This window comes from Hyaena hyaena, unplaced genomic scaffold (genome assembly GCF_003009895.1).
Source record: "Hyaena hyaena isolate Hyena2069 unplaced genomic scaffold, ASM300989v1 scaffold_8, whole genome shotgun sequence".
NCBI lineage: Eukaryota > Metazoa > Chordata > Mammalia > Carnivora > Hyaenidae > Hyaena > Hyaena hyaena.
This window is the reverse complement of record NW_024080640.1, coordinates 7,407,642-7,433,526: the sequence shown is the minus strand read 5'-3', so window position 1 is coordinate 7,433,526 and position 25,885 is coordinate 7,407,642. Positions and strand designations below refer to the sequence as shown.

The window sequence follows — 25,885 nt, the reverse complement described above, 5'->3', positions numbered from 1 at the left end:
ATTTGGAACACCCCATCTAGACCATTCATGAATTGTAGAGCTATTTTCTCTTGACTACAAAATTTCTCCTTTCTCATTATAGGTAAAAACCACTGACTCAGGTGTCACTGATACTTTGGGTAGCTGCATAAAAATTGGCATCTTTCCCTGGCTACTCAAAGAACACCAAGAGGGAAGTGTGGAAGTGAGTAGTCTAAGAAACCTGGTATCTTACAGTTCACTAGAGAAAATGGTGGGGTTTGTAGACAAGAAAGAGGAAGTTTCCAGACCTCAGATAGCCTCTTCCACTGTTACCAGACAATCCAAGGAAAGATCAAGATTCTGCTAAAGAAAGAATTAAGAGAGAAGGAGAGGGGAAAAAATGCAAAAAGAAAATTTAAAGCAAGAAAAGTAATACTGGAAAATGAAATGGATAAATATTTTTCCTTCTTTTATTTGTCACAGAAAGCAGGAAAAATTAAGGAAACTCATACTCGGGTAAACCTGGCCTCAATAGAAGGGTAGAGTGGGGAAACCAGTAGGGATCAGCAGACTAAGGAAGGAGTTCAGTGCAAAGGACATACATTCCCCTCTACTGAGTCCTTTACTGACTGTCTAGACAAGATGATGTTCTATGGCATCAGTCCCTGAGAAAGATCTGCCTTCTGTCTCTTCGTACATTGAGGAGTCCAATGCCAGGCTCCTCTATTGTCCAGTCTGATCAGCTTTGATTGGCTGATGAAAATGGCCCCAAAGGGAAGGCATTGATGTTTGAGACCCAACCTGGCAGAAACTTAGGGAGTCAAACACATGCTCATGGGTGCAGTTTGCTAGAGGATGGCAAAGGTAAGGAGGGCAAGCCCCAGAGGAATAGTTTGGGGCATAGCTCCAAAGGAAAGGACAGAAGAATAAATAAAATAGGGTCAAATAAATGAGGAGAGAGAAAAAGGCAGACATACACATGAGTTAATATACCTGTTCTTACAAACCCTCATTAAGAATCGCATGTAGATTTCTTCTTCATGGGAGGGTTCCTCTGTTATTTACCAGGAAAACCTACACACCAATCTCTGGTGGCATTTTGGAAACACTTTTCCTCTCTCTCCACACAATCTCTCTGGATGACCTCATCCTCTGCCATGGATCTAATTCCTAAGTAGAGGTTATGACTGAGAACATCTCTGTCTCCAGCTCTCACCTGAACTTCAGACTGGTGTATGCCCTTGATGTCCCACAAGTCCTCATACTCAGTAAATCACACTCTAAGCTCATGGTCTTTCCTTCTTGTCTCCTGGAACAGCATTCTCATGGAAGAGTGATAGGATCTGGGGCAGGCTCATGCTATGTACTATCTCCTACTACCTTTTTGAGGAGAGAGGTAACGTTCTGCTGTCAGCTAATCATGTTTTTTCTTTTGGCCACTCTCCAGTCTTGACTTACTTCTACCTGTTGTGGTAAAGGGCAGCAAATGAGGAAAAAGTGCCACTAATAATCATCACTGGGAGATAGTCTTAAGGCAAATAACTTACAGGTTCAGAAGTTATTTCTAATCATTCATTCATTCAATAAATGTTATTAATGTCTATTATATATACAACATCCCCTACTGCTGTGAGAGATGTAAAAACCACACTCTTCGATTTCAAAAATTATACGATGTCTTGGACAATTAGAGCCACACAATAAAGGGCTGTGACACACCACAGAATAACCAAGTGTTCTGAGAGTGATGTCAATGCTAAGGAAGTTCGGGAGAGGAACCTGAGGGAAGTGCATCTGCAACAATCTAAAAATCAGCATGTTAGAAACACATGATGATGGGCTATTATGGATTGAATTGTGTTGCCCCAAGTTTGTATGTTCAAGTCCTAACCTCCAGTACTTCAGAACGTAACCTTATTTGAAGATCAAGTTTTTAAAGAGGTAATTAACTTAAGATGAGGTGATTAGGTAGGTCCTAATCTTCTAGGACTGGTGTCCCTGTCAGAAGAGGAGATGCTGGACACACGGAGAGAGACACCAAACACGTGTGCATGCTGCAGTTGGCCATGTGAAGACACAGGGAGAAGACGGCCATCTGAGAGCCAAGCTGAGAGGCTTCAGAAGAAACCAAACCTGCTGACATCTCACCAGAACTGTGAGGAAATTTCTGTTGTTTAGGCCAGCCAGTCTGTGATATCTTGCTTTGGCAACCTGAGCAAACTAATACAGGCTGCAACTAATAGAATCTGGAAACAACGATTGCCTGAGAATCACGCTGAATTTCCAAAAAACTTTCTCTCCTACTGGTGCCACCCTGGGTAAAACTGTGAACAAGTGAAGTTTCCCTTACTTTCTCCAGGCTCCACCTTCTGCAATCTCCTCTTTTGGCCCCCCAGTAGACCTTCTGCTTGTGGAATTTCTCCTCCCAGCTGAGGAGGGTTCATGGGAAGTGACCAGTACTTACTGCCCCTGAAACTCCCATTGTCTGTGCAAAGGTGAACTTACTCACTGGGGAAGACTGACTCATGACCTCTCTGTTCCCTCAAGTCATCAGCATCCTTTGCAGGAAGTGAGGACTTCATTATTGATCTAGAACTGTTTTGTTTAAGATATGTATGCAGGAAAGAAATAAAGCAAAAAATCAAATTATAAAACAGAAAAACAATTCTTTGACAGATTAGTTGGTAAATAAACCATGAGGACTATAGTAGAAAGACTGGCTTCTCACAATGCATCTTTAGGTGCCAGAATTTAGAAAATCAGGCAGAGAGGCCAGGAGCAGAGCCTCCCCATCCCCACAATCACATAAATGCTACTCACAAGAAAGCAATCAGATGTCCACTTCTAAGCCTTCTGGTTGATCACCAATCCCTGCAGAATTTGATTGAAGGATCTCCAAATGTTTCAATGACACCTGGTATAAAAGGAGGATGAAGACATGATTAAGTAGAGTGAATTTTACTTAATGTAGACCATATATTTTAAAATACAATCTCTTCCTCAGGTACTATTATGAGTTAGGACCTAAAAGGGGAAATAAAGCATAGATAGAAATGGATACTGTACATTTGTATTTTAAAGAATATGAATACAATTATTCCAGAGTCAACCCCTAACTTATTCTAAATAATGGGGTAGAGAAGGTGGTACAGTTAATACAAAACAGGGAATACTATAAATGCCAATAATCAAAGACAAGGACACCCCTTCTCCAAGCCCAACCCTCAATCCTTCTAAGCTTCAGACTCTCAAGGACCTTTGCACTCTTTGCTTTCTCCACAGTTTTCTTCTGGTGATGGTCAGGAACTTGACTGATCAGTAGAAGAAGGTCTGGAGGATTACAAATAATGATAGAAATGTACTAGTAATCTAGAGTTAACTCACACTTGAAACACATTAATAAATATTAAACATCAGAATGACCAAAGAAATAACAACTGTGACAGTAAATCACCACCATACCCCTAAGTCTTCCCCTAACATGATGCAACCAGGGCTTCTAATGAGTATGAAATGCAACTTGGGGCTTTTAATGTTTGCCTTTAATGGAGCAGAGTAATGGGTCTCAAGTGGACTTTAAGAATATAGCTTGCCTTCCTCCATCACCACCCTCTGCCACTTGGCATTGGAAGAAAACAGCTCACAGAGGTTAAGGGACTGGCTTGCAATTTCACTACTAGAAACTAGGCTTGGATTCCTAGATTCTCATTTCAGCTTTCACAAGTAAAAAACAAAACAAAACAAAACAAAAACCTCCGTAGTGTGTTACTTATAGTTTACATCCATCTGAGGGAGGTTGTTTTGCAAACTAGGGATCAGGGAACCTTGAGGGTTCACAAATTCAGCAGCAAATCCAGGTACCATCCCTTTCCTTATTTTTTTTTTAAATTCAAGTTAGTTAACATAGAGTGTAATATTGGTTTCAGGAGTAGAATTTAGTAATTTATCACTTACATATAACACCCAGTGCTCAGCCCAACAAGTGCCCTCCTTCATGCCCATCACCCATTTCCTTAATCTTGAGCTGCCACTCAGCCATGTCCAGCTCCCCTTCCTCAACCTCTACCACCCCTTCCTCCTTGTCCCAAGTGCAAGCATCTCCTTTGTATCGCCATACATCTAATATACCTTGCCTAGCATTCTGGGGACGTGGGCCCTCATCTTAAGGAGACTAAAATCCAGTTGGAATGATAAGACATATAATTAACACTTCTGGGTTACAAAGCCAGAAAATGACAAGAGCTCCCAACCCCATTTAAATTCCTTTTCTTCTACTGTGGGTTGAAGTTTGGAGGTCTTTTCTATAAATCTGAAGAGAAGGGGATGATAAAATGGTGAGCATTTCCTAGCTGGAAAGTCTGCTTCATAATCTGGTTCCTTACAGCATCTGGTCCCCTGCCAGCATGCAGTAGGACATCAAGAAATACCTGTTGAATGAATGAATGTACTAGTACATTTCCATGGATGAGTTCCCTAAAACTGTAGGCCAAATTTTGTGCACATTAACTTTCATTAGCTTTTAAAGCAGTCTCCATTTTTCTTCCCCCCAGAATGAGAACCACTTGCTAAATAATTAGCAGAGTACTTGAGGATGGAATTTAGATGAGAATCATTACAAAGAGTGCTCCTATAAGTAAATTTATACACAAACACAGATGGACTGGGGTGCCTGGGTGGCTCAGTCGGTTGAGTGTCCGACTTCGGCTCAGGTCATGATCTCATGGTTTGTGGGTTCGAGCCCCACATCGGGCTCTATGCTGACAGCTAGCTCAGAGCCTGGAGCCTGCTTTATATTCTGTGTCTCCCTCTCTCTCTCTGACCCTTTCTTGCTCACGCTGTCTCTCTCTCTCTCTCTCTCTCTCTCTCTCTCAGAAATAAATAAAAACATTTTAAAATTAAAAAAAAAAAAACATGGATGGAAAACCTCTATGTGCCAGGAACATATTGGGGATATGAAAAAGAACAAACAGCTGTGGTACTTGGCCTTATGGTACTTATCGTGTAGTGAACCCCTAGAATAGGTTTCTTAGACTGGCTGCACATTAGAATTTTCTGGGGGGGAGTGTTTTTAAAATATATATAAATACTCCACAGAGGTGTCCAGAAATCTGTACCTTTAAATAAGTTGCCTATACCTGGAATGTGATATAGACTATATTACCCTCCCCACAGAGACCTCCCATCCTTGACCCTTGGGCTTCAACAAAGACATCAGAGACTAGAAGAAAGCAAAAGTTACTTGCCAAGATTATAGCTATACATACTGAGAGACATTTTAATTTGTAGCGAAAGTAATTCATAGTATCTTCCCCAAACCCTCTTGCAGGGTCAGTATTTATTTGCCCAGTTTTCCATTCCCTACTTTCAATTCTCTCACTGTTTCCATTTTTTAAATTTACTTATTTATTTTTTAATTTACATTTTAGTTAGTTAATACACAACACAGTATTAGTTTCAGAAGAAGAATCCAGTGATTCATGACCTAACGTGCTATACCCAGTGCTTATCACAAGTGCCCTCTTTAGTACCCATCATCTATCTAGCCTACCCCCCACCCACATTCCTCCATCAACCCTCAGTTTGCTCTCTATCATTAAGAGTCTCTTGTGGTTTGTTTCCCTTTCTTCTCTTTTTATTTTTAAATTTAGGAATGAATATCAAAAAAATAGAGGAAGAAAATGCTAACAGTGGGAAAACTTTTTTTGGTTTATAGTATCTGGGTCTATGCTCATGAACTATCTTGCTAGTGAGACAAAGAGAGAAAAAGAAAGGCTTTCACAAGGAACCATAAAGAGAATGGCAGAGTGACTGAAAGTGGAGTTTGTCTTCAGATATACTTTGCTTTCTATTTTCCAACTTAGAATCCAAGAGCCACAAAATTAATGAAGCTCCTACTCTCTATTTTAAGAACTTTTTCTACCACCAGTTACCTTGAAACTTCCAATAGATTCCTGGGTGAGCCATCACTCACTGGATCCCTTTACATTTTCAATTTGGTGCCTACCACATGGATGCTGGCTGGCCTGGCTCAGACGCAGTTGCCAAAATTCTCTGCAGGCAAATATGATTCTAGACTGGATGGTAAAGAAGGAAAAGACCTGAGATGAAGGAAGAGGGGAAGGGAGAGAGAGCAGGATTGTGTTAGGCAAGCGAGCCTGTCACCGTTCCACAACCCCCTTCTCAACTAGTGGTGAACGGTCAGGTGCTATTTACTGCTCTTGTGATTGAGCTGTCTGCTCAGGCAGGGGGACATTAGGGTTTTATATGAAAGCATTTGCTATGGGAGAATCAAGGTGTAAAAAAAAGAAAGGAGAAATTTACCTCCTCTCAATCAGATTTCTAGTCCTCCAAGAATAGTGATTTTCTTAAAAACCTCAAAAACTAGCTAAACCCACTCAGTAGCATGAGAAACAGAAACTAGTCCTTTCCTAGGTCACACAAATTTAAAAAAATTGTCAGTACATATTTGCAAAAAGTGATTACAATTCCACCTTAAATTTCCTACCACAAGTATTCACAGAAAGATGCCATTTTCCAAAAGGACACCAAAGGGGAAGGTCTTAAATCGTAACTTATTATAACAGGTAGTTAATGCAAAGGTTAAATTAGGATCTTTTACAAAAAACGAATAACTTTGTATAGTCAACAACAATCAGGTTTTCATTAATTTAAAATTTTACCTTTAAAATGTGGTTGAATTAGTACTCCTTGATTTTAACATTAATATTTATATTCAAAAATCCCCCATGGCTCCTTTATAATATGCTCTGCTTTCATTATGGACATAAGAAATACTATGTATTTTTTCTCTTTTTGTTTTAAAGTTTATTTTGAGAGAGGGAGAACACATGTATGCAAGCAGGGGAGGGGCAGAGAGAGAGAGAGAGAGAATCACAAGCAGGCTCTGCACTGTCAGAGCAGAGCCTGATGTGGGGATTGAACTCATGATCTGTGAGATCACAACCTGAACCAAAATCAAAAGTTGGATGCTTAACTGACTGAGTCACCTAGGTGCCCTATAAATACTATATATTAAGATCTCTTAGTGCCAGGCTGTGTGCCAAGCACATGGTACACATCCATCTCATCTGATCACTATAGCCACCTGAGTGAGGTATGTATTCTTACCTTAGGATAAGCACTGAGAAATTCATTCTTCTTAAGTCATTTGCTTCCCTTCACTCAGCTAGTAAGGCAGAAAAGCAAGTATTCAAACCCAAGGGCTGGCCCAGCCTGATGGGAGTATTTTAGAAGGATACGTGCCCACATTCACTTACTCACTGAGCGGGGTACTCTGAGCCAGGATGAGCCACACGGAGACAAGCAAGGACTGTTGTCACAGAGCCTGTGTTCTAGCGGGGCAGAAACAACACAGGTGTTTCTGACAGTGAGTAAATAAAACCGCATGTTGTGACAGAGGGCCACTGGGAGGTCACTGGAGGCTGAATGGTAAGAGATGGTGTCTCCAAAAGGAGGACACCTAGGCTGAAAATACATTTCCAGGAGGCAGCAGTGCATGTGAAGATCTAGGGAAAGAGTGTTCTAGGAGGAGCCCTGGAGAATCCGGGCCCGAGATAGAGGCTTTTATAAGTTCTGTGTGCTCTGTGATCATGCAACTCTTTCAAGTTACTTGGCCCCTATGGGACTCAGGCTTATCTGTCTGTTGGCAGAGTACCACAATGCTGAAAGATGTGCTGAATAGGGACTTACCAAAAAATGATCCTCTAAGCACAGCCTTTGCTGGAAATCACGACAGTGGCAGTGGTGCTGTTGATCTGTTCCTACGCACAGAGGAGGGTGCCAGGGATGCACGTGGCCACCTCTGCATTCAGTGCCCAGAGTGACAGAGGTCCCCTTGCACCCCCTTTCACTTGGTAAACTTGAAGAGAACTGCTTTCTGTGGGTTTATGTGAGCTCCTTTCAGTCTTGTGCATTGGAGGATAAGGTCGAATATTTCTTAATAATAAAAGAATGAAAAGCTACGGGACATAATCCTTGGAATGGGAAAGGAATGGTAAGTAGCTATTTCAGTCTTAGTTGGCAGGAAGACACATAATTTGTGGGGATGGAAATTAAAATAAAATATTAAAAATAGATCTATGGGTTGTAGTCAGAATGAGCCAGTAACAATAAAACATCACTAATTGTCTCTTGTGAATTGTCTCTGTTTTTCATTTGCAGCTGAATATGGGAGCAAGGAGTATTTTAGAAGGGAAGAGATACATGATCTAAGGGAATTTGGTCACTTAAATAAATACTAATGAGTCAACTGACCTTGACCAAGTCATTTAACCACGTTAGGCTCCTCAATTCCTTCATGTGTAACAAGAATTTTTTGGAATGGAGTTTTAAGATCCCTCCAATTCAGATGGTTTGTATGTAGTTTTATGATCTTCCAAGGGGGAAAAAATGTCTTGTATATGTCTCAGTATCTGTGAATGGCTTTGTTACGATTGTGAATAAAACAAGTTCAACTGAGCTCACCATTTTCAACATCGAACAGGCTGCTCTGAGAAGGGTATTGCTTTGCAGAGACCACTGACCCTCCTACCCCTTCCCCATCATTTCTAGGAGATCAGTATATTTTATTGCTCCAAGAGAAATGATAATATATTACAAAATAATATCCATCATTTATTGAATGTCTACTATGTTCAAGGTACTTGATATCTGTTATCTCATGTGATCTTCAAAAGAAAACTGTGAAACCGGTTCTTTTTATTATTCTCATTTGAAAGCAAGGAAACAGATCCAGAATCACTATCATGTAGTCAGTAAGTAGCAAAGTTGGAACTGCATCTCAGATTTGTTGGACTCCAAAGCTCTTCCCATGACCGAAAACTTGGAGGAGTCAGAGCTGCCAACAATGACATTTATTCTACTCTTTTGAGCTCTATACAAAAGAAAATGTTTTTGAAGGAGGGTCTTAATGAGTCTGTTTAATGCAGACAGACTGACTTCTGCATTTGCCGTGAATGGAGTAGCTTGTGGCATTTTGGCGCTCTCAGTGAGAAACAGCTAGAAAATCTGGATGAAATTCCAAAGACCAAAAACTCTGTTTAAAGGCCTCAGAGAGCTGCTGCAATAACCACGACTTAAGGGCCAACATTCTGGAGGGTAGGAAGGACTGGAAAAGTGACCTCACATTCACTGATTTCTCCCTCAAGGCATTTGCTGAATCCTTAAGATCAAGAACAGGAGAGAGAATAAGAAACCAAGCACAATTTTTCTGAATTGCAAAGCACAGTCATCGGCAGTGTCTCTCAGCTGAGTAGGAAAAGCTTTAAGAAGGAAGAGCCATTTTGGAGTTGACAGAGCTATTCTGTATCTAATTGTAGTGGTTTTTACACAACTACATGCATTTGTCAAAAGTTACAGAACTCTACACTAAAAGGAGTCAATGTTACTATATGTAAATTATGCTTTGATAAAAAAATGGAAGAAAGAAAAGAAGAAAAGCGTCTGGGGATATAATCTCAATAGGACCCTGAGAGAGTTCATCCATGAAGACGGGGCAGACTGAAAATCCATGGAGTGATACAAGCTCACCTCAGCCCGAATTAAACTAAAGCGAACTTCCCAATCTATCAAACTACCAGAACATGGGTAACCCTCTCTGGAGGAAGGCAGTATCATCCAGGATTCAACTGGATATGCGTATGGAAAAAACGAAAACTACTCCCTGACTTCTTTTAACACCATACCCTCCATCCCACTCCCCTCAAAAAATTCCAGATTGAGTGTAGATCTAAATGTGAAAACTGACACATGTAAGCTTTCAGAAAAAAAGTATATGATACACCCATGTTCTTGAGACGGGCAAAGATTTTATAAATCACAAACCATAAAGGAATAAAATTGATAAATTTCACATTGAAATTAAAAACCATAAAGAGAGTGAAAAAAATCAGTAACACGTATATCTGACAAAGGACTTGTATCCAGAATACATAAAGAGTTTCCACAATAAGAAATCAATAAGAAAAATACAGATGACCCAATAGTAAAATGGGTTGGGGCTTTAAGGGGCACTTCACAAAAGAGGATACTAAAATGGCCAATAAGCATATGAAAAGTGCTCAATCTTATTAATCATTAGAAAAATTCAAATTAAAAACACACACCGTTAGAATAGCTAAAACTTAAAAGACTGACAATTCAAAGTGTTAATGAGCAACTGGAACCCTCATGTACTGCTGTGGGAATGTAAACTGGTACAGTCACTTAGGAAACATACTTGGCAGTTGCAGCTGCTGAAATAGAATATTTGTATATCCTGTGACCCAGATATCTTACTCCTAGGTGTGCACACAACAAATATCCATTCAAATGTTCATCAGAAGACATGAATTTGAATAGATGCTCAGAGCAGCACTTTTCATCCACAAACAGGAAATCACCTCAATGTCTCCCAATAGTAGAGTGGGTAAGTTGTAGCAGGCAAACAATGAAATTCTGTGTAACAGAATGATCTAAGCATTGCTCAGGCAATGAATCTCAGAAGCATAATATTAAACAACAGAAGTGGCGCACACACACACACAGAAGGATTCCATTAATATAAAATCAAAAAGCCAACAAAACTAATACTTACTGTTAGCAATCAGAATAATGGTTACCCTGGGGCAGTGGGGGTAAGGAGTGGGGGGTGACTGTAAAAGGAAGCACAAGGGATGCTTCCGAGATGCTAGTAATGTTCTGTTTCCTGATTTGGGAGGGGACGACACCATTATGTTCATTTTGTGAAAATTCTTCATGCTGTACAATTATGATTTGTACACTGTTCTGTATGTTATACCTCAAATAAGGATTATTTTTACAACATGTGAAGAGAAAAAGATGAAGCCTCAGCTGGGAAAGATGACAACTAATGGGGATTTATGAGCTCAAAATATATAAAATCATAAAGTTCAATATTTCTGGTCATATATTATACCAGTAGGGAAATAAAATAATAAAAAGAAAGACAAACCATGAGAGAAAACAAGAAGGTAATACAAATCAATGTACTCTGCAGGGGGAAAGCTGTAGTTGGGAAGGCTGGGATCAATTTGGCCAGTTATTTCTAAATTAAAAGTCAACACTGGATTATTTACCAATGACTTAGTGAACTTTCCATAGATATATTTTGGCTTACTAGATCTTAGAAGGGAAAGTTTGAATGTTTTTGCAAGTGGCCCATACCAAAGCAATTCAAATACAGGGGCTACTTATCATCTTAAGATGTGGTGAAACTTCACGTCCATTCAGCCCCTTGCTCACTAACCACACTGTTTCTTCTCTTCACTTTCAACCACCCACCTTCCCAAATCTATCACTCATGGTGCACATGTGCATCAGGCTCTTGCATAAGACTTCCTCCTTACTTGTTTAAATTGTATGTTTCCATTTAAATTTTTGTCTGTGTATCTTGTATATTTTTCCACTGTACACTTGTATTTTGGTGTAAATTTTTATGTCTGTAGGAGAGTCTCTTAGTTTTAGTAGGATACATTTTTCATGTTACTATGGATTATGCATATGGACATATCTAGATACTTGTATAAATTTGTGGATAAGAGAGATAAGATGCATTAATAGCATACCGTGTTAGAAATTTATTTAGCCAAAAAGGTTAAATAAAGGAAGAAACGAAGGAAATTTTTAAACTATTCAGGTGAGTTGAACGTTGGTCTTTCCCTTGAAAGCAGCATGAGATTGTGAGAGAAGACGGACTGTGGGGTCATAATAGAGGTATGACCTTAAGGAAATTCTTTGTTGGATATCAGTTACTTATTTTAAAATCAAAACGATTAGAAATAATAAGTGTTGGCAAGGATGTGGAGAAAAAGGAATCCTTATTCAACCATTTTCATAATGGTACAGCCATTATGGAAAACAGAATGGAGGTCCCTCAAAAAGTTAAAAATAGAAATACCATATAACCCAATAATGTGTTTCCATATTAGTGGAAAAAGCAAAACCACTAATTTGAAAGGATATATGCACCTCTCTGCTCTATGTTTATTACAGCCCTATTTACAATAGCCAAGATATGAAAGCAACCTAAATATCCATCAATAAATGAGGAAATTTGGTACACACACACACACACACACACACACTGAAAAATTATGCAGCCGTAAAAAAGGATGAGATCATGCAACTTGAGACAAAAATGGATGATCCTAGAGGGTCTGATGCTAAGTGAAATAAGTCAGACTGAGAAAGACAAATACCATTTGGTTCCACTCATAAGTGGAATCTAAGAAACAAACAAGCAAATGAATAAACGAACAAAAAGCTGAATCAGACCTATAAATTCACAGGACAAATTGATGGTTGCCAGAGGGAAGGACATGGGATGTTAGGCAAAATGGGTGAAGGGCAGAGGAAGACACAGGTTTCCAGTTATAGAATGAGTAAGGCATGGGAATGAAAAGCACAACGTAAGGAATACAGTAAATGATACTGTAATAGCAATGTACCGGGGCAGATGGTAGCTCCACTCATGGGGAACGTGGCACAATGTATAATAAACTTGTCAAATCACTAAGCTGCACACCTGAAACTAATGTATCATTGTGTGTCAACTATCCTCAAAAAAAGAAGGAAAATAAGAGGGTTTTGTTCTCTTTGCCTTCATAGTATGTTTTTAATGCCCCTATGATGGCATTGTCACAGGGAACTGTCATTGTATGTGGATAGGCTTATTGATGGCCAGGACACAGTCTTATTGATAATTCTATCCCAAGCATTTTGCATATACCATGGCATATATCATGTGCTCCATAAAAGTCTGCTGGGAGGGTGAGTGAGTAAATGAATGAATTAGCATATCATGAGCCCATAACTGAACCTAGAATGCTATAGGCCCCAAGTGAACTTTCCTCCTTTCTTTTCCTCCTTCCTTGTTATTCTGTATCTGGAAAGCAGAACTAATCAAATGAACACTCAGTTTATTTCTATATTATTAGGGTTCCAGGACTAGCAGCAGGGAAATTCTGTTGAATTTCCCTTAAAATTTCAAGGAGCACAAAAAATATAGCTTACATACATGTTCTCAGAGGAGCCAGTTTTGTACAAGTATGAAGAAGAAAAAATATTTCTTAATGGAACAGAACAGGATTACAAAATAGTATGAAGGGAGGGCCTTGATGTCTTTAAAAGTGTCTGTTTGCTGCAGCCTTTCCTATTTTTTTTTTTTAACAATTAATGAATTAAGAATAATCCACGATGCTATTTGTACTGGCCAAAATCTTTCAGTTGTTAATAAAAGAATGAGAGTGGATTTTTACAGGCAAGATAATTCCTGATTGGAGAAGCAAAAAGAATGTATCCATGGCAGAGTGAAGGTCAGATGTTTATTTTTAAGCTTTATGAAAAATTCTCTACTTGAATCGGAAAGAGAAAGTCATTTATGGCAGTATGAAGAAAGCTCTGGACTTCTCATGGGAAAGTAGCTGACGTCAGTGCTTGATAAGCTTCTTGTGGCCACAAACATACAAGACATTGATCCTGAGATAAATGTAAATCTTTCTCTTTACAGGATCGTGGTGTGCCTGCAGCTGGAACTTGGTAGAACTATCATACATCAAGAGAGACCTGATACAGATATTAAAAATCCCAAAGATTGTAGAGAGGTGGTGGCAGGAGGGTTTTTGTTGCTGTCGCCATCACCATCAGTATCACCAACACCACCGTCACTATTATCATTATCATTATCATTATCATTATCAAAGCACACTGATGTTTACTCTATTTGTAATACACTATGTAAAATGTTTGGGCTCCAATGAATGATAAGAAACAGTACACCTAACTTTAATGTATATTTACTTTTCCAGACTGCAACCTGCCTGGCCCTATTCTGTCAATGTGTCCATGTATAGCTCCTTTGCTTTTTAAATTGAGAATCTATTATTTATCAAGTATTATTTTTAATTTTATTTTAAAAATAGTGATGTTATTAAGGTGGAGTATGCATACTCTACAATTCACCCATTTCAAGTGTACAATTCAGGTTTTTAGTATATTCAGAGTTGACCAACCAACACCAAAACGAATATAGAACATTTTCATCACCCAAAAAGAAACCCTATACCCTGTCGCCATCACCCTCCTCTGAGTCTCTCCTATCTCCCCAGGCCCAAGCACCTACTCATCTATATTCTGTCTCCATAGAGTTCCCTGTTCTGAACATTTCATGTTAATATATAAATATAAATGTAAATATAAATATAATATGTGGTCTTTAGTGACTAAATTCTTTTACTTAGCACAATGTTTTCAAAGTTCATCTATATGGTGGCAGGTATTAGTATTTCATTAACTTTCTGACCAAATAATATTCCATGGATATATCACATTTTGCTTATCAATTCATCCATTGATTGACATTTGTGCTGCTTCCATCTTTTGGCTATGATGAATAATGCTGCTATTAACATTTGTGTACAAGTTTTTTGTGGACATGTTTTTCATCTCTCTTCACTCTATATACCTAGCATTGGAATCGCAGGGTCATATGGTAATTCTATTGTGTGAGAGACTGTAGGACACTTTTTCAAAGTAACTATACCATTTTTATCTTTTTACCAGCAGTGTATGAGGGCTCTGATTTTTCTACATCCTTGCCAGCAAGACGGATGGGTTGTAGAGATCTGCTGTGCAGCACAATATAGCATTGTGCATCTAAAAATGTGTTAAATGTGTTAAATGTTTTTGCAACACACACACACATCCAAAGGAAACTGTCTAGCTTCTTAAAAGAGAACTCACACATAAAGAGAAGCAACTACAAAGATTCGAATGCTCATGACTGAATCCCTTTAATCCCAGTAGACTCTCAGTTTACTGACAGTCTCATCCATGAAGTTGCTCCTCCGCAATTATGGATATTCACAAAGAAGAAGTACCCTAATTCAGTACTTTCTGGTTGAGACTACAGGTCATCCAAGTGATTGGATTGTTTATTCAATTCAGTCAACTCATTACACTGTCTTGATTCAGTGAATTGAGTTTTGTGTTCCTATTGTAATAATTTGTTCCTGTTTATTTAAAGTATTCTTACAATGTTTATTAGTGTTCATTTGATTGCTGCTTAAAATTGAAGTACCTAAGGACAGGGCTACATATTATATTTCTATTTTGGCCAGTTGCTTAAGATGAGCAAAAACAAAGCAAAATAACACCCAAAGTGGAATGATTCTATTCCTCTTCTGCACTTTTAACCAGCCAGCATTGCCCGCCACTGTCTTCCACCCCAGATGTATGTGCGGAGACTTACTCCAGAGCCTTGAGCTCAGTCATTGTGAAGCACAAAACACCGACATGAGGAATGTGGGCAGCAGTAGGCCTCAGGGCTTATGCCAGAACCTAGAATCATTTTCTCTGACTCATGTAACAAAAGGTGAAACCATCAGTGTGTGTGTCTCTGAAAAAAACCACTGGTTGGGGCCCCTGGGTGGCTCAGTTAAGTGCAGGACTCTTGATTTCAGCTCAGGTCATGATCTCAGGTTCCTGGGATTGAGCCTCCCCTCTGACACTGTGCTGACAGCACGGAGCCTGCTTAGGAGTCTCTCTCTCTCTACCCCTCCCCCGCTCTTGCACACCTGCGCATGGGCTTCTTTCTCCTTCTCTCTCTCAAAACAAATAAATAAACTTAAAAAAAAATCATTGGTTGATGTCATTCTTCAGCATTTTAAGAAAATCATCCTCTGTATTCTCTATCTGCACATCCAGCTGAAAGAGTAGCCAGTGGAGGCTGCAATCCCATGGATAAGATGCTGAGTCCTTTGCACTAGAAAACTGGCATAAGACTGCACTTACTCTGTTTATCATCACTCAGTTATCAGTCTGTTTTTGTCTTGGAAACTGTAGACATCAGCAAACGCAGCAAAAAAAAAAAAAAGAAAAAGAAAAAACCAACAACCAAAAAAACAAAAAACAGTGCATGGGGGACCATTTTGTGCACAGGGCCCTGGGAAGGGCCAGTGGAATTCCTCTGATCAGTCTCCTTTTGACTTTTTCCCATAGACCTTGTTCCTGCACTGAAATGTCTGGAATGCTTCGTAGGGATGAAGTGGGTTGGTCATAGGGCAATTATGCTTCCATCATCACTGAGATCAGCTATTTGTGGACTAATTTCCAAGCAACTAGTGACATCACAATGGGTTAAGAATATACATACACAGCATTTTTATAGTAAACAGAGCTTTCATATTGCTTTTCTCAATGATTTTCATGGCAACTCCAGAGGTCAGTAAGACATGTACCATTTGTAACACTTTAAAAATGGGACTTAGAGAAGCCTAGAGAACATAAAAGGTTTACTTTACCCAAACCCTTTTAGCAGGTGTTGGGTAGATCAAGATCCTCAAATCTGTTCCTTTTGCAAAACGCCATTCTTCTTCTATTTGGTCATGTAACAACAAAGTTCATTACGCAGGATCTGTTTATTTTTCATTTTAGGACAAATCAATCATTACATTTGTTTTTAGAAATCAGATCAACCCACTGTTTAATTCCCAGCCAGAGCCATGGGCTAAAAATTTTTAAATAACAATCTCAGGAATTGATTCTTTGTGGGGCCTTTCAATCTGACCTGACTTTGCAGTAATCACCTAGTGGGGAGAGTGTAAAAAGTGACAAACCTACAAGCAACTGTCCTTACATCAGAGTAACAGAACATCGACAGGTCTATCCACGCATGATGGCACACTGCAGCAGCCTTCCATATGGAGTCTCAATCACAGCATGACTACTGGTGACATGTGTCATCAGAAATTTGAGTTTCCACATGATTCAGTTTTTAAAACATAAGGAAGGACTCCAGGTTATCCCTATAAACTTGACTCGCACTCAATTACATTCTGGGAATCTTTTCGGAGCAGAAGAAAAAGGCTTACCTGTGTGTGTTCCTATAAATCTCATTCCCCTGCATGTTATATGGAGAAAAAAATTTTTTGAGATTTGCTTTGCTACTATTCCTATTTCATGAGACAGTTAAGTCAGACTCAGTTTGGGATTCTGTTTCCAGGTATCAAATGGATGAAGAGAGACAGGATCTATGTCCTCAAGGAGCTACCTCTTTAGTGGGAAATAAGTGTTAAAGCATTTATGTCTTACTTCTTCTTTGGGCTAATTTCTTTTTTTTTTTTTTTTAAACTGAGCCTGGGTGTCTCAATTGGTCAAGCTTCTGACTTTAGCTCAGGTCATGATCTCGCAGTTCATGGGCTTGAGCCCCACGTCAAGCTCTGTGCTAACAGCTCAGAGCCTAGAGCCTGCTTCAGATTCTGTGTCTCCCTCTCTCTCTGCACCTCCCCTGCCCACATTCTGTCTCTGTCTCTGTCTCTCTCTCAAAAATAAACATTAAAAATTTGAAAAAATACTATTGCAGCAAGAACACTAAACATGAAATCTACCCTCCTCATGTCTTACTTCTGTATCCCCAGTGCTTAGCATAGTTCTGAGTGCATATTAATTTCTCTACAAATATGTTAGGTGAATAAATTTATGATATTCCCAGATGTTCAAACTTTTTCATTTCTAAATCTTGACTCATTATTCAGTGTCCTTCTTCCCAGGACCAGACTGAAAGCCAATGCAAGGAGGATAATCAGAATGTCACTGTAGTCTGATACTGACATTTTTACTGGCAATTAGATTAGCTGGTTGATGGTAATGCTGACAATATCCCAGCTTCAATTTGGTATAGCCACAAACTTAAATGCAGGCTGCTTTTAAAAAAGATGAGTGTTATTAACCAAATGAAGAATAAAGTAAAAATAGAGTTGGGTCAAATGAAACCCATTTCCACATTAACACAATATTTCAAATTGCATAGCCCATAATTAATTTATCTCCAAAGGATGGTACTGCTTAAACATAGTGATGCCTCTATTTATATGCCAAGAAAAATACCAAAAGAAGCCTCTCTAGTTTTAACATTGATAGCAGAATTGATTGAATTAAATGAAAAGGATTAATTATTCAATAAAATCTTTTGGGCAATTGCCAGCAAATAACTATTGGGCAGCTCTCTTTTGAAATGGCAATCTGCCAATATTCAGGCTCAAACATAGGATGAATAGAGCTGAAATATATAGCTGTAAAACATGTCTTGCAGCTTCAGAAGGAAAAGTTCTAAAATATGCTTTCAGAGACAACAAATCTTACATATTTGGAACACAAAAATGTGATTGTGACAAATCATTGTGCCAAGATGAAAAACCAATGACTGCAAATAACAGAACGTACAAATGCCATCCCAGAATGTTGAACAGAACTACAAATACATTGTGTGGACTATACTGGAAGACTGAGAGAGGAAAATTTAGCAGAATTTAAATGCTATCGAGACTGCAGAGATAGACTATTTAGGGAGTGGTTTTTCTTTCTTTTTTCTGTGCTCTTTCATTTCCGGATATGGCTCAAAAGGAAAAACTCAGAAATGAAAACCAAAACTGTCATTATATTTCTAGGCTGTTTGAATCCAAAGGAGGGAAATCCAGGAGCACTGGCACTTGCTTGTAAGCTCCCTGAGTGAGAAAATGCGTCTTTATACTGCTTCATGTCCTCACAGTAACTCACACAGTCCTTGACAATTATTTATTGACAGAATGAAATACTGATTGCTTACAAGACTACTTTTGTTTTTATTTTACTCTATTGTAAAAAGTCCCAAATCATCAAATCTGTAAAGCCAGACCCATCTCTGAATGCTTTATAGATACACATCTTATTTTGGAGAATATACAAGTAGACATTTTATTACAGAAAATTTAGAAATTATGTAGAAAAACAATAATAAAGTCTCTTTTAATTGCTCCCACCTTGAGCAACTAAAGCAAACTTTAAAGTTTCAATATATTTCCTTTTAGTTGTTTTTTAGCAACAGAAATGATTCTCTTTTAAAAGCAAATTGAATGTTATGTATTTAATTTTTTCACTTATACATGTTATACATCATTTCTATAACAAGATTCATTACACCTTAGTTTATATAAACATTCCTCTATCACTGAGCATGTAAAGTATTTCAAGTTTCAAATAATGCTGTGATGGAGACTCTTGTACATAAATCTTTATCCCTTGATCTAGATTACTTTGTTTCAAATTGCTAAGTAATATAGAGGGCTTAGTGATTCTTGGGGGATCAGACTGATCATATTTTGTTTCTGTGAATTCTTTTTTCCAAATAACCAAATGGGAAAGTTGGAATGGTATTTGCAATGCCATCAAAATATTTGGAGTTGAAATACAGCAAATAACAAAACTAGAGAGTATCATCCACTCACGGTCAAGTTGTAGAAGAACCCCCCAAAAACGTTGTATTTAAAAACCCAACTTTTAAGATTGACCAAATTGAGCCTTCAGGAATGAGGTACTTTAAAGATGTATCAAACTAAACTGTTAAAATCCAGCACATTATATGTAGACACACACAGTGGAAGGCGGGGAGCGAGGGGGGAGGGGAGCTACCAAGTCTGCAGAGATAGACTGTTTACAGATTACACTGTATGTTATCTGGCCCTGTCTACCTCCCCAGCTTCCTTTTGAGTTGCTATCTGTTGTGATCTGCTCACACTAAGATTTTAAAAAATTTCTTGCATGGCTCCAGTTCTTGCAGGCCACCTAGTTTTGGAACATGCTGTTCTCTAACACTAAAATGATTTCCCCACCCCTAGCTCCCACACTAGCATATTTCTTATCTGGGCATTCTTAGCCTTCCCTAAACTCACAAACTCAAAGCTAGAATAGTATCCTTAACACTCGTGAAACACTGATTTTTTAAAAAAAATTTTTTAATGTTTTTTATTTATTTCTGAGAGAGAGAGAGAGACAGCGTGCACAGGGGAGGGTCAGAGATAGAGGGAGATACAGAATCCAAAGACAGGCTCCAGGCTCTGAGCTAGCTGTCATCACAGAGCCCGACATGGGGCTCAAACCCATGAATCATGAAACCATGACCTGAGCGGAAGTCGGACACTTAACCGACTGAGCCACCCAGGTGCTCCAAAACACTGATATTTTGTGTTCTAGCTCAAGCACAGGATGAACGTTGAAGATTTCAAGTATCCTAAATCATTTTTTTGTTAAGGTATGGTAAATTAAAAATTGCTGTGCTAGATATACATATTTTTAAGATTTTTACTTTCATGTTATTTTTTTTACAGCTGTTATTTATCTTCATGTACAGTCACAATTTGTAATGACATTTATGTTTGGGTACCTATTTATTTTAATGTTTGTCTTCCCTACCAGACTGTGAGCTTCATGAGGGTGCATCTGGCTGTGGTTGTGGTTGTTGTGGTTGTTACTGAACCACTGGTCTTTTAGCACTCTACAGTCACCTGCAATATATTAGTCACTCAACAAATATTAGTGGACTGAGTGAGTGGCCAGCAGTCAAAATATTTGAAAAGAGCGTCTAATGATAAGACAGGGAAGCGTTCCAGGTTTATCATCTATTCGCTGGGAGGATATTCATTAACAGCTTGGTGCTTGGTAAGTACTCAATACACTAAACAAAGCAATGAATACATGGATGAATATTTATGAGCTGCTGTGACAGAATATGGTTGGTTTGCAATGATGCGCAGACAACTATGCCAAAGCAAAGTTCTTTTCTCTGCTGCTACAACTATTGACCGAAAGTTGTAGTTTAAAAGAGAAAGTATAGAAAGCACATAAATATGCTTTCCATTGGAATAGCTGGATCACGCATTATCTCATTTGATTCGTAAAAGAACCCTGTTCAGATACACAGTATATCATCTCCATTTGACAAACAATGAAATTAAGCCAGTGTCCACGATTACTTCAGAATGTAGTGGATCCAGAATTCAAATGCTAGCTTTCTAACCCAAGAGATTAAGTAATAAGAGCAAGAGTAGAAAATCATGGGATAGCTGATGTGACTTTGTTCTGTTTTCTTCCCCTGCATCTGTGATAAGGTTGGCTGGGCTTTTAATAAATTGATTCAGCCTTTCAATAAGAAACAAACAAATACCCAAATCCTTCCAAGTTTTTCAGCTTAAAAAACTGACTTGGGTCTCAACTGCTATTACTAATACTTTTGGGATTGGTGAGATTTTATTCTTCTTTCCAGCCATGTTTCAAAATATATTCTGAGCCACATTTGTCTCTATTCCTTTTAAACCAGTGAGAAAAAGCTCTCAAGAAATTGCATCAGTGCCGAGGACCTACTCATACACCAGCTGTGATTTGGCTTATTTCCATATAACCTAATATGGCTAAGAAAATGTTTGACTGGAACAGAGTGAGGATTGCCAAACTTGACTTTTAGTAAGAAAAGTGCCACAGAGTCCTCTGTTTAGATACAGTGTAATTTCAGTTCAGATGCAGTGCTTATACGTTCACATCAACGACACCATAATTATACTTCTATGCGGTAACAAAAACCAGATACCTGCCTCTTTTGCCTACTCACAGGCAAAGTGAATAAATAAAAGCTGCCCAAAAAGGCTCTTGGTGACAGTCTCTTGAACATGTTGCCCTTCTTGGGTTATAAAAGCTGAGTGGGGAGACCCAATTCAGATTCTGCAAGAGGTCCTCTGAGTTTGTGTAAAATCAAATAGCTTTCAACAGAAGAAAGGTTGAGAGGAAATTCACCTCCTCCGTCTCCATCTCAGCCCATTGTGGATTTACCATCACCTTCCTAAAACAGCATCTCTGACTAACATTCTGATTTCTTCTTACTCCCAGTATGCTGATAGATTTGGAACATCAGTGTTATCCTAAATGTCACCCATTGTTCCAACAGAAATACAATTAATGGGCATCGAATCCAGAATTCTATTTGGGCTGCTCTGGTCATGACGGCTTTCTTGCTTCCTCTCGCCACCACTGTTCCTGTCATTCACTCACTCTTGTGCTCAGACTGTTATGACTGTCCTCTGGCCAGACACCGCCGTTTCCTTAGTTGTTTTAAGGCATGAACAAATGCTTTCAAGTCAGACAGATGTGGGTTTGAAGTCCAGATCTGCCACTTACGTGCTGGGTGACTTTTGCCAAGTGTTTAATTTCTCTGTTAAAGTGAAAACTACCTACCTTCCACTGATGTGGGCACCGAGGGAGGTGACATGCGGTAATATCGTACCACACATGAAGAAAGTGCTGGATACATGTCAGCAGTCTCCTATGTTCTGCTTCTGTCCTCTTACTAATCTCAATGCATTCTGCACAATACTTCTAAAGTCTTTTCATCAACCACGTATGTAGAAATGGAAAAGGAAAAATGTACCCACTGACCCCTGAAATTTGCCCGGTCAGTGAGGAAGGGGGCACTACCTAAATATTCAGTCTGGCCCAAGTTAAAGAGAAATTAATGTCACCACTTTTGTTGTTTCCTAGAGTTACCAAGGGCATAAGCTCAGGGTAGATGACTGTTTTGTTTATGTAAACATCTTGACCTTCCTGTGTGTTCAGAAAAGGTGAAGATTCCCAGGTCCCAGCAGTCACTTGGGAGAGATCTGCACAGAGCTAAAAAGCTGGCTTTCTCCTCAGCAGTACCAGTCTCAGGTAACTTACTAGCCCTCTTTCTCTGTAAGACCTGCTGACTGCCACATCTAATACCAATTTTAAACTGTGATCTGGTCTCAGCTGCACTGTAATGCCCCTCTATCACTTCAAACCATTCATCAAAGTCTGTTAAACATAGAGCTTTGTGGGAATGAGTGGATGGGGGGAAAGGAACTTTGCCATGATCAGGGTGAATCCAAGAGAGACTGGAAGGGATCTGGAGCAGGAGGTGACAGGAAAAAACAGGCATGCCCACCACTTTGTCTCTTTCTTTGAGGATTCCCAGAAACACTGAGATGGAGGCCCCAATAATTTTATTCAGTTATGAAAGCAAAGAGCAGCCTAGGAAGAACTTGGTCATTCTGGGTTACATACTTAAGAACAATTAACAAACAATACAAAAATAATATTGCAAGTAAAATGTAGGTCATCATGATTAGTCTTAAGTGACCCAGACAACAGTTGCTGTGTGGGTGAAAAATACTGGCGAGGGGTTAAAAGACTCGATTTTTAGTTCTGCTGATACTCCTAGCTAGCTGTGTGACCTTGGGCAAGACACAGACTCTGAAGACCTCAGTCTCTATAAAAGGATGAAGAATGGACTGGAAAAGCTCTGCTCCTTGTTGATTAGATGGGCTGAGTACTTAGGAAAAGCTTCAAAAAGAAGATTGGCTCTTAGAGAAGAGTTAAGATTCAGATAAGTAGACAGAAGAGTGAGGATATCTCGGGCTCAGGAAGAGAGCAAAGTCATTTGAGCAAAACAACCCAAGTTGTATTCATGGGTGAGCATGTTCAAAAGCCCAGCTAGGAGGGTTTTGGGAAGTGAGTCACATTGATTATGTCCATGGATGTCAATTTTGCACTTTATTGTTTGGAGTAGATGGTAAGTACTAGGATTTTTTATGTAAATGGTAGCTGGTGAAGATTCAAAATCAAACTCAAAATATAGAATGAGAGGGACCAAGCTGGGGACTAAACTAAAGAGGAGAGACATATGGGGATAAGTTTGGGGATTCCTGAAACCTGACATAAGATAGTGACAATGAAGCTGTGAAGGAAAAGAAAGTCGGTGAAGAATCTAGAAATGTGCATTTATTTCTCCTCAACATATCCCAGTCTCTTCTGGTTAGTCTGTAGAGGGATCCCTGCCCAGATGCAACACTGAACTCTGACCTCTAGGTCTAAGAATTGTGCTGTTAATGACTAATAAATCACTTGGGAGATTAAGCTACAGGAAGAGCCAAGATCATTTTTTATTGTAAGTATAAAATGACCTTGGGTTATTTTGTGATTAGAGGTCTTTACATTAAGTGCATAATTGAATATAATTTTGTAAGTTGTACAAATCAACAATCAACTACAAATGACTTCATTAAAGCAGAAATTTCCACATTATCCTGAAAGAATACACATATTATAAGACTTCTACAAAACTGACAGTTAGGCTGTGGAATTATTGTTACATAGAGAGAAAATACACTAATTTCTCTCCTTCTTTAAACCTTAAATGTTTTATAGCAACTTAAAGATCATGAACTACTCTACTTATTCATTAAAATCAATGCTTTGAATAACGTAAATCCAACCTTAACTTTCTAGTAGTGTTAACAAAGTTATTTAGCAAAGCAAATTTGCTTTGACTGGGTGTATAATGTCCTCTCAACACCTTTATGCATTAGAATGAGACAGAGCTGGAGTCCAAGTCCAAGTCTACCTCAGCTTAAGAGCCCATTCTTTTTCTATTGAACTTCACTGTCATTTTATAGATGTTAGTTTCCTTGTCCCTTTTCTATCCCCTATTCCCCACTATATCTTAATCTCAATGCTTAAGTGCTAGTTTCAGGCCACATAACAGACCCTCTTCACATTATGGTGAACATTTGGAATGCATTACTTTAAGTGCTAGACCAAGCTAAAAATGCATATTAGTTCAAGAGGAGTTTAGAGACATTATTGGTTAATAGATTTAAAAGGGCCTCTGAAAGGTTACTAGAGGGGAGGTGGTTGGGGGGCATGGGTTAAATGGGTGATGGGGATTAAGGAGGGCACTTGTGATGAGCAGTGGGTGTTCTATGTAAGTGATGAATCACTAAATTCTCCACCTGAAACTAATATTAGACTGTATGTTAACTAACTGGAATTTAAATAAAAACTTGAAAATAATAAATAAATAAAAGATAAAAGGGCCTCTGAAGGAAAGAAAAGGAAAGTTGCAAGATAACATTAAGTTCTGGAGGTTTTAAAAAACACAGGGAATAACACAGATTCCAACAATGGTCACTTCTTTCATCATCAGAGACATCAGGGTCTAGAACTTGGATTTGACCAAGTGAGATATATTTTAGATTCTAACATTTATAGTAGTCTAACGGAGTGGATGTTAAATATTCTCTCTTTTTTTGCATGGAGATTTTATTGGGGGGGGGCGCTCTCAGTCTTTTGAGTGAATGACTCTTGATTTTGGCTTAGGTCATGAGCCCACCATCATGGCATCAAATCCCCGCTGGGTTCCATACTGAGCATGGAGCTGCTTAAGATTTTCTCTCAGCGTCTCCCACTCCTCTTCTCCCCCACTCATGCTTGCTCTCTCTCTCTCTCTCTCAACAAAAACAAATAAAACAAAAAAAGATTTTATTTTTAAGTAATCTCCACATCCAGCATGGGGTTCCAACTCACAACCCTGAGATCAAGAGTCACATGTTTCACTGACTGAACCAGCCAGGCACTCCGAATATTCTATTCTTTTTATTGAGAAGTTACCATCACAAGGAAAACAGAAGAAGCAGAAGTCTCCATGTGTGCAACTGAAGAGGTACAAGGAAGAAATTTACATTTATTGTATACCAAATGCATATATAATACATATATATACAATGTCACACATCTTTTATTTAATGTTCTAAACAAGTCCATGAGATGAGTGTTTTTTTCTCCATTTATAGATGAAAACATGGAGGCCCAAGAGTTTAAGAAATCAGTCAAGCATTAGATAGAGGTGGAAGAGTCGGTACTATCCTATTCTTTTATTTTTTTGGCATCCACATTTTTATTTATTTTATAATAGCTACACAATATGGAGAAAATTGCCAATCACACAGGTAAGTAGCTGAACATGATAGTTTATTTCTTTCTTTTTTTTAAAGAAAAAAAAGAAAAAAGAAAAAAAAAAGAAAAAATCAGTATGTTAATGTTCACTGCCAGGTTAAATTATTTAGTGGCAAACCTCCAACCATGATTTCTTTTCTAATATCTACTTGAAAAGTATACTGTGATGGCAAGGTGTTATTTTTTTCTAAAGGCACTATTCTATTCTTAATCTATCCTCTTTCCACTGCTCCAAAGGGAAACTCTCAGAGAGAGAGAGAGAGGGAGAGATAAAATAAGGGAGGGAGGGAGG

General features: G+C 38.7%; 1 protein-coding gene across 3 annotated transcripts in view; it reads right to left on the bottom strand.

Moving 5' to 3' along the window:
- CALD1 (caldesmon 1) overlaps positions 1-25,885 on the bottom strand; it is a 183,524-nt gene that overhangs the window by 116,396 nt on the left and 41,243 nt on the right. For all 3 annotated transcript variants that reach the window (XM_039243872.1, XM_039243888.1, XM_039243881.1), the window contains one exon: positions 2,782-2,875. The gene's annotated coding sequence lies outside the window, so the exon portion shown is untranslated. The remainder of the gene's footprint in view (positions 1-2,781; positions 2,876-25,885) is intronic.